Source organism: Schistocerca serialis, chromosome 6 (assembly GCF_023864345.2).
Source record: "Schistocerca serialis cubense isolate TAMUIC-IGC-003099 chromosome 6, iqSchSeri2.2, whole genome shotgun sequence".
Lineage (NCBI taxonomy): Eukaryota > Metazoa > Arthropoda > Insecta > Orthoptera > Acrididae > Schistocerca > Schistocerca serialis.
The window spans coordinates 396,662,881-396,678,485 of record NC_064643.1 but is presented as its reverse complement, the minus strand read 5'-3'; positions in this window follow the sequence as shown (position 1 = coordinate 396,678,485).

Sequence of the window (15,605 nt, the reverse complement as noted above, 5' to 3'; positions counted from 1 at the left end):
AAAATTAAAAATATTGAGTGTCATGTAATATTTTGTCTAATGTAATATCTTGTATAGACACCTTTTATTAACCTGACACGTTCCAGTGTCGTATTCATGATCTATGGAACAAGTACTAATCTAACCTAATCCAATCTAAGACAATAATAACAGGTGACAAAACGATGACAAGTTATTACTTGAACATAGCGAAACGTTGCGAAGTGAAAAAAAACGAAATCTTGGTGATCATGATTAAAACACATCGTAATTAGACAAGCACAGTTAATAATATGGCGACAGTCTGGTTTCTGTTCCCAAAAGTTAATAAACACACCTAAAGACAGTATGGTGTCTGTTCGCAACACTGAATGGGGACGCACGACACTGAACGCTCACTTAACTCTGAACGATACGAGGAGACACGACGGCAGATGGGGGTGGGGGGGGGGCAGGACTGGGACAATGAGGGGGAAGAAAAGGGGGGAGAGGAAAAGAGAAAGGGGAAAGCCGATGCACGGAGAGGACACAGAGAAGGGGGGGCAGAGCAGATGAGGGAAGGAGTGGGGAAGGCAGAGCAGTGGAAAGCAAAAGGACTCTGTGGAGCATAACAGCATAGGGTTTTTGTTTATTTATTGTGATTTCATTCCCCTGCCCCATATCGGCAGGGGATGGCTGTCAGCGGCGTAATTCGCTGCTCTTCAGCCGAGTGACATGACAGCTAACACAATAAGAAAATGATACATAGAAAGGCGATAAAATGGGCGATATAAAAACACAGTAAGGGGAAATAATGGAGGTAAAAGTACACTGACATGGAGACGTTCATGCGGGGGACAATTAGAAAGGTCGACATCAAGTGGAAAAAAAAAAAAAACACAGCCAACCAGTCAGCGAGTCATAGAGCACAATAGAAACACCGAAGTCACACACACAGGTTAAAAGTTGGCCACAGTACTAAAAACACTCCAGAACAAGACAATTTAAACTCACTTGGAGAGATGAAGCACACACGACGAAGAATAAAACTGCCAGGAGGAAACTGCCGAGGGAGAGGCCTGAGAGGTCTGAAAAGTAGAGGAGAGCATGGTACAGCAGAGGAGGGGGCGGGATAAAAGAGTAGGGGCGTCAGGGTGTGCACGAAGAGGCAGGAGACAGGTGGAGCAGGAGATGAAGACAAGGCAGGAGGGAGTGCAGAGACACTGAAGGGGAGCACAGGAGAGGGAGGAGGTGTAGGAGGGAAAAGCCACTCAGGAGGAGGAGGAGAGGGAGGAGCCCTGGAGAGGAAGGCAGGAGGGAGGTGAGGTTATAGTTGGCAGGAAGGGTAGACATCAGGGTGAAGCTCATCATCTGGGAGGGGTAGATTCGGGAAGTTCCATTGGGAAAGGAGGTGAAGGGTGTGGAGATGGAGAGAGGGTGGGAAACATTGGTAAAGACTCAGCAATGGGCTGGGGGTGGAGAGGAAAGGAGACAAATAGGGGGGTGAGGGGGATCAAGGCAGCGGACAATTTATAGGGTGCAGATGTGTTCCAGGAAAAGGAGAAGTTGGGTGGGGGAAGGGGATGAGGTCATAGAGGATGCACCTGGGAGATGGAAGGCTGATGCACAAGGCAAGGCAGAGTGCAAGGTGTTCGAGGATTGGGATGGCTTTATAGAACCTGGGAGGGACGTAAATCCAAGCAATGCTGGCATAACAAAGGATGGGGCAGATCAAGGATTTGTAGGTGTGAAGGATGCTGGAAGGATGCAGACCTCATGTCCGGCTGGACAGGAGTTTCAGGAGCGGAGTCTTTTGTGAGCTTTGTGTTGGATGGTAAATAGGCAGGGAGTCCAGGTGAGGTGGCGGTCGACGGTGAGGCAAAGATATTTGAGGGTAGGAGTGAGGTGGATAGGACGGCCATAAATGGTCAGGTAGAAGTCATGGAGATGGAAAGAGCGGATGCTGCAGTCTATGATGATCGCCTGGGTCTTGGAGAGGTTGGTACGGAGGAACCACTGGTTGCACCTAGTGGTGAATTGGTCAAGGAGGGTTTGGAGGGTACGTTGGGACCATTGAAGGGTAGGATAAAGGGCGAGGAAGGTGGTGTCATCAACATATTGCAGGAGATGAACAGATGGAGGAGGTTTGTGCACATCAGCAGTGTACAGGAGATAGAGGAGAGGGGAAAGGACGGAGCCTTGGGATATGCTGGCAGAGGGGTAGAAAGTACAGGAGTTGGAATTGTGGATTGTCACATAGGAGGGACGATGGGAAACGGCATAGTGTCGAGTAGAGTACATATCCCTATGACTACTATACATAGGTATTACATGCACAATGATATACTTATACCTGGCACAAAAGAGATTATTACATTATGTAATTGTAAGCCAGTAAAAACGTAGTTTACTACTGGTCGCATCTTTCCATACAACTAACTATATAAATAATGGTTTTGTACAATCTTCGAAATAATCATGTACACATCTTTGCCTGAGTGTAGTAGCGCCTCCTGTGGACATTTTATTTGTCAAGAATTATGTTTTTGACAAACCAGTGTGGAGCTGTGGTATTATATTTTGAGAATGTTCTCAGTATTTTTCCGATACTGATGTGTAATTACAATTCCGGGAGGTATGCAGTTTTTCTTCTGGAGGTAATATGGTTCCTTGTGTAAAATTATTGTAGTTCGATCATGCAGATTACTACGTTAACGTTATTATATCCGTAAATTGTAGATCTGGGAAGCTGAGGGTTACAGTTACTGCTGAAATTGAACTTGATGTAAATTGTTTCACACGAAGCGATATTGGATTGTAATTTCGCAATTTACAACATAAGATCACCCCAAAAATATCTGCTAATTTGTTTGTAACTGTAGTGGGATGAGTGCGACTAAAATGCGTTCATTATTGTCACGGCTAGTCACGTACCATTGGCACCTGTAAACTGACTGACATTATCCCCATGAAATTATGGTTCAGGTGATCTATGGAACATGTGAATAACTAACTTACTACCTGACAGAAATTGTAGGACGGTGATAGCAAATCACAGGATTGGCAGAACTAGTTTTCGAACCTGTTCAAAATGTGCTATTGAATGGTTTGTTCTTGCTTTGTGAATGATCCTACGCTGTTGTGGAGCTCTAAAACTGAAACCATGGACAACTTACTTTGGTCTGTTAGGTACTGTTTGAAACATTCAGCACCTTGTTGCAACACAAACCCTGGGATCTCAATGACTTACAATTTGAATTTCTCTCTATTCTTTGCGGAGTCATTCACTATTTCTTACCGCAAATGTGGGAGGTGGCATTGAACTGTATGCAGTACTTTCTTGTCCCACAGAGCGAAGTGCTGCTGTGCTCAAGACATTATACATGGATACGGGGAGACTGCCGTTACGGATTTATGTTTTCAATAATCTCCCTATAAGCATTTCCTCGAATCCAACGGCATCTTTCTGTCGGAGGATCAAACTCGGTTTACTACACTAATTTAGTCGTTGCCTGGATTCTGGTCTATCCATACTGCTTCAGTCATCGAGAAGACGTTGGGACACACGCCGGTTTTGTTTCCTTTCCAATGTTCCGTAGTGCTCTTCATTCCGATGACTGACGTAACTATCCAAGGAAGTCTATCTTGTGCAAGTATCTCTGCATAACTACTCCAACCTACATGCATTTCAATCTACTTTTTTTAGTCAAATCTTGTTTTCCCACTACAATTTTTCCTTTCAAACTTCTATTCATTAACAAACCGACTATTACTTGATGCTTCCGAATGAGAAGCCTCACACTGGCGAATATCCCAAATCCCAGGCGTATTAAATTCAGTGTTGTTCATTTCCTAGTTTTTATGTAGAACATATAGGGAGAGCATTTAAGACCCACGTTTAAGTGAGCACATGCCGAAAAAAGTTGGTGAAAATTCATTAGAGTCAACATTTGGACACCATCTCAAAATCGAGAACACTCTTCCTCTTCCATCCATGCTTAACATGGAAATTTTGTATATAGTTGACAAGGGCTACAAAACGAATCTTTTAGAAGAGTTTAAAACGTATAAACGTTACTACCTAGATTCCAAAGTTGTTTCGAGGGTTATTTTGCATCGAAATATAGACACTATCTTTGCTGAATAGCATCTCTCATGAAATAACGACAATTGACCGCTTTGCTTCAGACATTAATGTCATCGATAGCTTACAGGGAGCTATTGATATCTATCTCAAAGATATTATATATAACTTTCTTTATAAGCCTTAATTATAATTTTATATGCTTTTAAATACGTTCCTAACAGCAGACACAATATCTTGACTATGTACATAGCGTATGTACATAACTGTGTACAGTTAACGTAAAGTATCAATATGTGTGTGTAAATCTCACATACATTATGTTAATTTTTTACATGTCATTACATTAAGTTTCTGTGAAGAAGAAAATTGACGTGTGATAAACAACTATGAAGCAAGTTTTTGTAATAAATTTCTTATCCTTTAAATACTTGATTAGCCAAGACCTAAAGATGTGTGACATCGTAAGTTTTGTAGGCTTCTGAAGTACATGTTGAATCCAGATTTATTTATTTAGCATAGAACACTGCAGTCATGAAAACATTAAAAATTGGGTACGTGTGGTAGAACTCGCGCACTTAGGGTTGTGTGCAAACTTAATGACGTACGTAGACAGTGCACCCATTAAGGGAATCGAGAATCTGGACCATTTTTTTTCTGTTATTCACGTTTGTACTGGAAAGATGTCGATCGGTCCCAGGCAATCCAATACTTTCGAGAATGTTTTACTTTGAGTAATAGAGACATAAAATCATGCGGGAGGTAGGAGACCATTATTATAATAATCAATAGTTCTCCTTTCAGACCGAGTGCGTCACAATGACTTTATTACTCATATGACGCATTTCGGAATTTATCCGTCATCAGATATCCAGGAACGATTATTGCACGTAGATACAGCATTTCAAGTTGCATATGAAGCAAACATTCAGAAACTAGTTAATGTCTGCGAATGATTGTTTCACATACAAACTGAAACGCCATATCTATCTGCAGTAATCGCTCCTGGATATCTGATGGTAGATAAATTCCGAAATGCGTAATATCAGCACTACAGACAATCTTTGCCTGTTGTTTCACTTTTACCATTGCGACCAGTCAGTCTGAACGCAACACTAATGATACTTTCAATTTCATATTTGACGCCATGAGCGCTTGTTCATCATAGACGGTGCAAATGTATATAAATCATCTTTCACAGAACATCTGAAAGTTCAAACACACACTCTTCCCATAAACTTTCATAAGATAGCCATTTTGCATATAGTTGATAACAGTTACAAAATGATCCTCTTAGAAGAGCTATAAATGTATAAATATTCAAACTTTAATTCGGAATGATCAGCTTGCATTAAAAATATGCAATATTTCATTATATAGACCACTTATAAAATGATGTAAATTAACCAAATTTATGTAGAACTGTATTACAATAGACAGTACGAAACTATGTGGCATATAATATTTCAGTGCATTACTTCTCGTACCAGAGCTTTCTACCAAGCTAATAACAAAGAAAGAGCTAATATTAAGGCAATGTTATATCGCTTCCTCAGCATGTAAGTATCTGTAAATTAGGTATGAATTAACCCTTATATGAACCATAGCCACGCGTTCCGCATGTGAAGACTATTGGTTATCAGATGTTGCGGCCCATGGCACGCTTTCACGCCGGCGTTCGCCTCTCGTCGGCACCGAAGCCTACGTGCAGCCGACTTAGCGGGTACAGATCAACAACTCTAAGTTGTGTTTGCAGCCAACGCATAAACTGCGTATATTTAGCTATTAGCTATGTTACTGTAGTATAATATAGTTATATATTTCTTCCACTCTTAATTATTGCACACGAGACAATTAAGGCAAATATTTTAATATTTTTTCAGTTAATGTTTTCATACTCAGTTGTTGGATGGTAATTTGACATCTACTTGTCCTTTCTACAAGCCAACATTAAATTTTGTGTAGCACTTCTTCAACTCCAAGTGCATTTATGGCCACAGTCTTATGATTTATATCTTCCTCAATTTTACAGACTTCCGAGGATGACAGATTAATCAGTCGAATTAATCAGTCGAAACTGTTTAAGTACAATAACATTCTTGAAAAGTGTAGTTTGCGACTGATTTTAATTTCGAAAAAAAAAAAAAAAAAAAACAAATCGTGATTGTAAAATTTTCATCTCCTTTTAAACCTTGAGTTACGTATTCAACTCCCCCATCTACTCTTTCTAACTCTTCATCTTCTGGTTGAAACGTTGATGTACCTATAGGTATTCATGCTGCCCTTCGTTTCCTATCCATTGAAATGAAATTAAACTTTTCTTGTTATGATTCAAAGCAACACACTCTCTGCCGTACCTTTCTATTCGTAACGCATCCTACTCCTCATGTTTCAGTTTCTGTTGCTCTGAGTATTACCCTGTGTTCGACTACATAAATCCTTATAGTCTTTCCATTTCACTTCAGCGCTGACCAATAACCCTAGAGTCGACCTTTACACAATTACTTTTCATATTTTTAGTCTTCATTATTACAAATAAAATTCTCCCATTCCACGCTCGGCTCGTTGAATATTACTCTTTCGTTGGCTATTCAGTATTTTTATCATGCTGACCTCCATCTTGTCAGTTCCATCCCGGAGATCTAAATACGGGAATAATCGGAAATCTGTTGCTAATGGAGATGTCATCATAACAGTATTTAAATTACAGGCCATATTCCATTCGTGTGTCCTCATGACGTTGACCGTTGCTGGTTCTTCCGCCTTTTAGGATTGTTCCCCAACCCAAGAACGTCTGCCTGCCCCTCTGTCTTCTTTGAGAATGCCCTCGCCGAGACGAGGAGGACTCCTTACGTCGTAACTCTACTATCGCCATTGCTGATTATTCGTATTCTAAATTTAACAAGCGACTTGGATCGAACATAGGAGGTTCCTATTACTATTCAAAGATGCTGTGTTTTTACCGTTTTCCGACTGCCATTGCTTGGTACAGTCTTGGTGACCATGTAGATGACGTCCGTAGCCTTTAGAATGTTAGTTTCGAGTAAGATCAGGACACGGAATTCTCTTTTATAAATAGATTGCTGGACCAGTACAATCCTCCATGCAACAACTTTCCAGAAGGTTTCCGGCCATATTTAGTGGTAATGTTGCCTCGTTCCCTTTTACCGATGTGTATTTGCATTATTTATTGTACTGCCGCTTCCAGTTAAATAACAGCAATCACAACAGAATAAACACATGGCTGTTTTGGTGAGAATCTTCTGTGTTGCGACAGGTGCTGATCGCAGGTGGCGGCGAAGCCGTGTAAACGGCGCGTGGTCGTGGGTCGGTGAGCGGCGCGCGGTGCGCGGGCTGCCGCAGCACGACCATCGACCGCCACCGCCGCCGCCGTCCCCGGCCTGGCTAGCGTACGGCCCTGATTGAAACGTGGCAGCTGGTTAATTGCTTCCTGTGGCCGGTGCCGGCAGCCGCCGGGGTAAAGATACGCGGGGGCGGACCCGCCTGCTGCCTGCAACCGGGCTGCCGGCTTCTGTGAAGCCGCACAACGTTTGCCGGGCTGCCACCTGCCACCTTCAAGACTCCTACCCAGTACAGGAAGGAGAGGCATTCGGGGCACAAAGCGTGTCTATGGCTCATAGAAATCTCAGTGTCTGACCTGTTCTTCCCAAGAGGCATAACAGATACTAGGTTATTGACCGACCCCATTGATTTGTATCCATTAATCTCCTGTATGGTTAGTCTGTCACCACTACTACAACCAGGCACGTGCGCCAAATACACAGAGTGCACCTATAAACTGCGAAAATTGTCAGCTTTCGATGACTCATCTCAAGATAGTAGGTCCTGTGAGCTACCGTGAAAACGAAAGGAAGATAAGGGAAGTAAAGAATGTAACTTGTAATTATTTCTCCTTTCACGAAATAGCTGTAAATGAGAAGTTGGTGATTACATAGCATTAGCATACAAATGTATGACTTGGCTTTGAAATAAATAGACCAGATAAATTTTAAAAGAGTTCAGTACATTCATAGTTAATAAGATTCTAATTTATTTACACGGTGGTAGTTGGAACAAGAAAGGTAGTGCGAAACAGTAAAGCTCCTCTTCGCTGCTGGCAGAAAAAAGTAACGGCTGCGCAGAGGTAAATGGTCCAATGTTAGAATCAGGATTCAAGAGAGCTCTGGAGAATCTAAAATCAAATAAGGCAGAAGGAATGGATAACATTCCATGAGAATATCGAAAATCATTGGGGGAAGTGGCAACAAAACGACTATTCAAGTTGATGGGTAGAATGTATGAGTCTGGCGATAGACAATCTGACTTTCGGAAAAATATCATCCACACGTTTCCGAAGACTGCAAGAGCCGACAAGTGCGAGAAACCCCAAAATCAGCTTAATATCTCATGTATCCATGTTGCTTACAAGAATAATATAGATAAGAATGGAAAAGAAAGTAGAGGATTTCAGGTTACCTTCTATTCAGAAGTATTCAATAATAAGTAATAAGTAAAATTAATAATAAGCATTCAATGAACTGTGGATGAAGCCCGACCAACAGGCGTTACATGCATTGATCAAAAATGATAGTGCATTGATATTGCATAGATTGTAGCTGAAATCTAGATCTGCCATTAAAATTTAAAAAGGATGACTGATAGCTGAAATTTAATATTTACAAACTGAGGATGTGTTAGATGATGATCTGTTTAGCTTCACGAAAGGTAATGGCATAAGGCAGGCAATTCTGACGTTGCGGTTTATAATGGAAGCCAGACTAATGAAAAATCAAGACAAGTTCATCGGATTTGTCGACCTGGAAAAAGCGTTCGACAATGTAAAATGGTGCAAGAGGTTCGAAATCCTGAGAAAAATAGGGGTAAACGATGGAGACAGACGGGGAATATACAAAATGTACAAGAGCCAAGAGGATATAATAGGAGTGGAAGACCAACAACGAAGTGCTCAGATTAACAACGGTATAAGTCAGGGATGTAAGCTATCACGCCTACTGTTCAATTTGTACATCAAAGAAGCAATGATGGAAATAAAAGAAAAGTTCAAGAGCGGAATTAAAATTCGAGGTGAGAGGAAATCAGTGATAGGATTCACTGACGACATTCATGTCCCGAGTGAAAATGGAGGAGAATTACATGATCTGTTGAATGGAATGAACAGTCTAGTGAGTTGAGGATATAGTTTGAAAGTAAGTCGAAGAAAGACGAAAGTAATGAGAAGTAACAGAAATGAGAACAGCGAGAAACTTAATATTAGAATTCATGGTCACGAAGTAGATAAAGTTAAGGAATTGTACTACCTACACAGTGAAATTACCAATGACGGACGGAGGAAGGAAGACATCAAAAGCAGAGTAGAAACGGCAAAAATTGCAATCCTGGCCAAGAGAAGTCCACTCGTATCAAACACTGGCTGGAATTTGAGGAAAAAGTTTTCGGGAATGGACGTTTGGAGCAGAGCATTGTATGGTAGTGAAACATGGACTATGGGAAAACCGGAACAGAAGAGTGTCGAAGCATTTGAGATGTCATGCTGTAGAAAATTAGGAGGACTGATAAGGCGAGGAATGATGATGTTCTGCTCAGAATCGAGAGGAAAGGAATATGTGCGAAACACTGACAAGCAGAAGGGACAGGATGATAGGACATCTGTTAAGACATCAGGGAATGACTTCCAAGGTACCAGAGGGACCCGCAGCGAGCAAAAACTGTGGAGGAAGTCAGATTGGCATACGTCCAGCAAATAATTGTGGACGCAGGTTGCAAGTGCTACTCTGGAATGAAGAGGTTGGCACTGGAGAGGAATTCGTGTCCTGATACATAAGACCCGTCAGCAAACTAACGACTCAAAAAGAAAAAAATTTGAGCTAACCAATTTGGAACCGTGGTGGATGCGAAACTTCTTTGAAGTTCACGAAATGTTACAGACTCACACTACACACAATCTTCTTAATTTGTTGTGATCTTGCATATCACGCACACATGGTATAAAAGGCAGTGCATTGGCAGAGCTGTCGTTTGCACTCAAGTGATGCATGTTTCCTTCGTGATTATGGCCGCACGACGAGAATTAACACACGTTGAACGCGAATGATAGTTGGAGCTAGACGCATGAGACATTCCATTTCGGAAATCATTGGGGAATTCAGTATACCTAGATCCACACGGTTAAGAGCGTGCCGAGAAAACCTACTTTCATGCATTATATCTCTTCATCGTTAACACATAGAGTTGTCAATGCTAACAGACAGACAACACAGCGTGAAATGGACGCATAAATCGTTTTGGGACGTACTGCGAACGTACCCGTTAAGACGGTGAGGCAAACTTTGTCGTTAATGGACTATGGTAGCAGACAACCGACCCAAGTACCTTTTCAAAAGCACGACATCACTTGCAGAGCCTCTTCTTGCCTCATGACCATTTCTATTGTATCCTAGACGACTGAAAAACCGTGACCTACCTCTATGACTTCAGATTTCAGTTAGTAAGTGCTGATGATACGGTTCGATTGTGGCGCAAACCTCACGAAGCCATGGATCCGAGTTATCAACAGGCACTAGTAATGGCTCATAAGAGTGTGTCCTGTGTTTCATTGTAAAGCACTGGGTCATCTGGTTCATCTGAACCAATCGATGACTGGAAATTGTTATGATCGGGTGCTGGCAGACCATTTGCAGCCAAATCACGATGGAATTTTTATGGATGACAGTACTTCATGTCATGGGGCCACAATTATTCGCGTTTGGTTTGATGAACATTGGGCACGTTTCGAGCGATTTAGCAACAAAGATCACCCGACACTAATCTAATTGAACTTTTATGGGACATAATCGCGAGGTCAATACGTGAACAAAATTGTGAACCGGCTACACCTTCACAATTATGGGTCGCTTGCAGGCAACATGGCTGAATATTTCTGCAGGTGGCTTCCAACGACTTGATGAATCCACGCTACATCGAGCTGCAGCACTAACGTCGGGCAAAAAGAGGGTGCACACGATATTAGAAGGTATCCCATTACTTTTGTCACCTGAATCAACCAGCTGTCTACGTTTAGTCCTTCGATTACACGCTTTTAAAGTAAAATAAAAAGAAGTTCGGACATGAAGTCCACGTTTTTTCTTTAAAATCGGCAATATTTGTTCTTATATTTTGCTTCATCGTGGTACCGGCCTTACGCCCAAGTGTTTATTTTACATAAAAGTATCTGCGATCGCGTCTGCTTAACATCGAACTTGTCATTGCTGCCGGCCGTGGTGGCCAAGCGGTTCTATGCGCTACAGTCTGGAACCTCGCGACCGCTACGGTCGCAGGTTCGAATCCTGCCTCGGGCATGGATGTGTGTGATGTCCTTAGGTTAGTTAGCTTTAAGTAGTTCTAAGTTCTAGGGGACTGATGACCTCAGATGTTAAGTCCCATAGTGCTCAGAGCGATTTGAACCATTTGTCGTTGCTCATTACTGTTGAGTATGAACTGTTTGAAGCAACTACTTCGGATGCAGAAATATATGAATCTTTCAACGATATTTCATGACGATTGCAAGCACTCAGAATGACAAGATACGTGGCAAACGAAATTTCAGACAAAACTGCCACCCACCCTTTATATTCCACTGAACTTGAAACACTGAAGTTCTAACAGTGGTGAGTGAGAATGCTTTGTTAAGATCTTCTAAAATTACACAATCACCTGATTTTTATGTGACAGTGTATGTAATTATAACACAAATAATTCAGCCCACTTTTATATTATTTTAGGTTTACCAAGTAATTTGTTGAGCAGAGTGTTGCCAGTGGCAGGTGAGATTAGGTGGTCATAGATAAAAGGAAAAATACTAATTTTTCATCAAAGTGTAATGCGGGAGAAAAATCTTTGTAAATAATACCATATTATCGACATCTGCTTCCTCCGTCATAGTCGTTCTGGCGGTAGGGTTTCTACAGAGAACATGGTTCCTGCGTCCATGTAGAGCCCTGGTTTGATCGTCTATATGTATATGTACAGGACCGTTTGATATCGCTGAAATAATTCTTACACTTAACGGGGATTCCTTCAAAGTGTCGTACCGTTTATTCTGCGGCGAGTTCAGAGTTCAATCGCCTTCCCCAAGACGTAACTCGTCGTTGCCAAACTATGACGTATCAAACATACTTAATCTTATTTTAATACAATAACAACAGTTTCACTATATCAGGGCTTACCTAATCACCTTAACATTCCTTGTAGTAAACTGAAATACAGAGAAATCCGTGATTTGTGAACAAGATTCAACAAACAATTTGAGATGTGTATGCTATTGGTTCAAGAATTATGGTAGTAATCAACCCTCACAATTTTGACAGAATCACAATTTACATAATATAAAATCTATGTGGTGCACATAAAACAGTCAGTTTCACTTAGCGCTACGACAGTGTTCACAGATTTGCATATTAGTTTTGCACAAGTGTGTAAATGCGGCGTGGGGGTTCGATGTTGTTTGTTGTGAAATATTTGTAATGAACGGGAGGCGGCTTCCCCCTAGATCCGAGGCTGCGTTTCTTCCTAAACTGCATTACCACTTACTTCACATCTAAGTGAAATTCTCGTTCCTCTCATCTGCAACAGTTCGCTGTGACATCCTCGTTACGGATTACCCTGTCGCACCAAAGGTCATGGGATAGCAATACACACTTATACAGATGGTCGTGGTGTCCCTTACACGAGGTATAGAAGAGCAGTGCACTGCCGGAACTGTCATTTGTACTCAGGTCATTCATGTGAAAAATTTACGACGTGATTATGGCCGCACGACGGGAAATAAATAACTTTGAACGCGGAATGCCAGTGGCAGCTAAATGCGTGTGCCTTTACATTTCCGAAACCGTCTAGTAATTCAATATTCCGAGTTCCAAAGTGTTAAGAGTGTGCCGAGATTACCTAATTTCAGGCATTAAGCCTCACCACGCCGTTGTCGACGGCCCTCACTTAACGACCGAGAGCAGCGTCATTTACGTAGAGCTGTCAGTGCTCACAGACAAGGAACACTGAGTGAAATAACCACAGAAAGGAACGTGAGACGTACGAAGAATGTATCTGTTAGGACAGCCAGGCGAAATTTGTCGTTAATGGGCTAAGGCAGCAGACGACCGATGCGAATGCCTCTCCTAGCAGCACGACATCACCTGCAGCGCCTCTCCTTGCCTCATGACCATTTCGGTTGGACCCTAGGCGACTCGAAAACCGTGGTCTGGTTCTATGAATCGAGATTTCAGTTCGTAAGAGATGATGATACGGTTCGATTGCGACACAGACCCCACGAAGCCGTAGGCTCAAGTTGTCAGCAAGATATTGGTGGTGGGTCCATAATGGTATGAGCTGTGTTTACATAGGAAGAACTGTGTCCTCTGGTCCAACTGAATCGATCATTGACTGAAAATGGTTAAGTTCGGCTACTCAGAGACCATTTGTAATAAAACCACGATGTAATTCTTATGGATGACAATAATCCATGTCTCCGAGCCATGATTGTTCATGATTGGTTTGATGAACGTTCTGGGAATTTCGAGCGACTTATTTACCCTTTCAGATCACCCTACGTGAATCCGATAGAACATTTATGGAACAGAATCGAGAGGTCAGATCGTGCACAAAATCCTGCATCGGCAGCACTCTCGCATACGTGGACGCTATAGAGGCGCCAGGGCTCAGTATTTCTGGAGGGGACTCTCAGCGACTCGTCGAGTCCATGCCACGTCGAGTTGCTGCGCTACGCCTCGAAAAATAATGTTCAACACTATAGTAGGTGGTATCGCACGAGTTTTGTCTCCTCAGTTTATGTATTCTATGGTACCAAGCGACAGTCGGTCGATAACCAAGCACTCGCAGGTGACCCGTCGCTCAGGGCACATCAAATGCATCATGTTGATGTGTCCGGTCCTTTGAGCTCCCACTGTGTGTGGTCCGCCTCCTGCAGCCTTCCATCCTCTGTCCGACGCGGCCGTCCAGATTTTAAGAAGGGCGGCTCCTTTGTTTCCTGGTCCATTTGTATCTGAGTGCACGTTCCAGATGTTATTATTTCCGCCACTCTTAGTAGCTTCCTTGTACTCCAACCTATGAGGACTGGCCGTAAGAGAACAACAGAAATGAACGCTTTCGGAGAAGAACAAAGGAAACTAAAAATGCCGCCTCAAGTGTTCTTCATTTCCTCGGGCAAGGGACCCAGCTTGCTCAACCCACTGGATGTTGTCTACTATAAAAAATATTATGAAGACTTTGCAGTCCTCTCTTTCCGAGATGCGTTTCCTTCGTAGGTGGTCAGCTTATTTTACAATTCGACAATAATATATTTGATTTAACTTCGTGTTCTAATGCCCTTCTTGCTGCCAAATGGTCGCTCAACCTAAGCGAGGTATGTCGTCTGTGGCACGTGAGTGTAAATCACAGAAACTTTTCCCTATTGTGAAAGTACCTTAAGTGTTTGTGTACCATATGTTCTGAGGCAGAGAGCGTAGAATAGCGTAGAAAATGCTACAGTGAACAGTGAGAACGACATAAAGCCCCCACCAAGACTGGCCGGTGCACCAGATCAGCTGTCGACAACCATGGTCTGCTTCATCTTGCTGTCTCCAATCCTTGCACAATACGCGTTACCTTATGTGAGCAAGTCGATTTCTGTGGGTGCATCCTTCGTCATGTAACAGGGTAACGAAGCAGTACTTATGAAAGTACTAGCTGACAAACCCATCATTGACCGTAAATGCATGTTGCCAATTTTCTAGTACAAAAGACATCAAAACATAAGTTTTGTTTCTAGTGTAGTATCGAAAATGATTCGTTTCCATGTAGCCGCGAAAACAAATTTGAAAATAGGAAACATTCGTACAAAGAAATGTGGACAATGTACAAATGTATACGTTCAGAACTCAAATTAATTCTGTACGCTGAGCGCTGCTGCTTCGTGTGTCTACAACGTGATTCTGTAAACGAGTCACTGAAACTACTAACTAAGTAGTGATTCTTCAGCAGAAGGAGGTTCTTACTCATTGGTCTGAAGATGACCACAGTAGTGGCCGAAACCTGTCACCGTAATAAATAAATTGTAATCAAGACTGTTTTTGATAGTAAATATTTGTAACACATTGATCACTGTCACTCCCATAATGTATTCAATAGTAATAAACTTCTTATGATTGCTTGCAGTCGCTTCAGTTGTGGAAGTGGGCAGTACAGAATTTCTGGCCGCACTATGGAAGACTCTACTGGCGGTGTATTCCGTTGTCATTGATCTCGACGTAAAACAAAGAAAATAAACACCTGCAGTAATATTTATAAATTACGTATATGAATTCAAATAAATTACCTTTACATGCTTCAAATATAATTACGTCGACATCTCACTTATATTCCCTAAGATTTTAAGAACATCAATTTGACCGCTACCGATATTCCGCTAAATCATAATCAGCAGTTAGTAATCAAATGGGAAACGTATAAGTATTTCCCAAGAGCGAAGTTTATAAAACACCACGAATGCTTATAAGCGAACTAGATATTGCTTGCG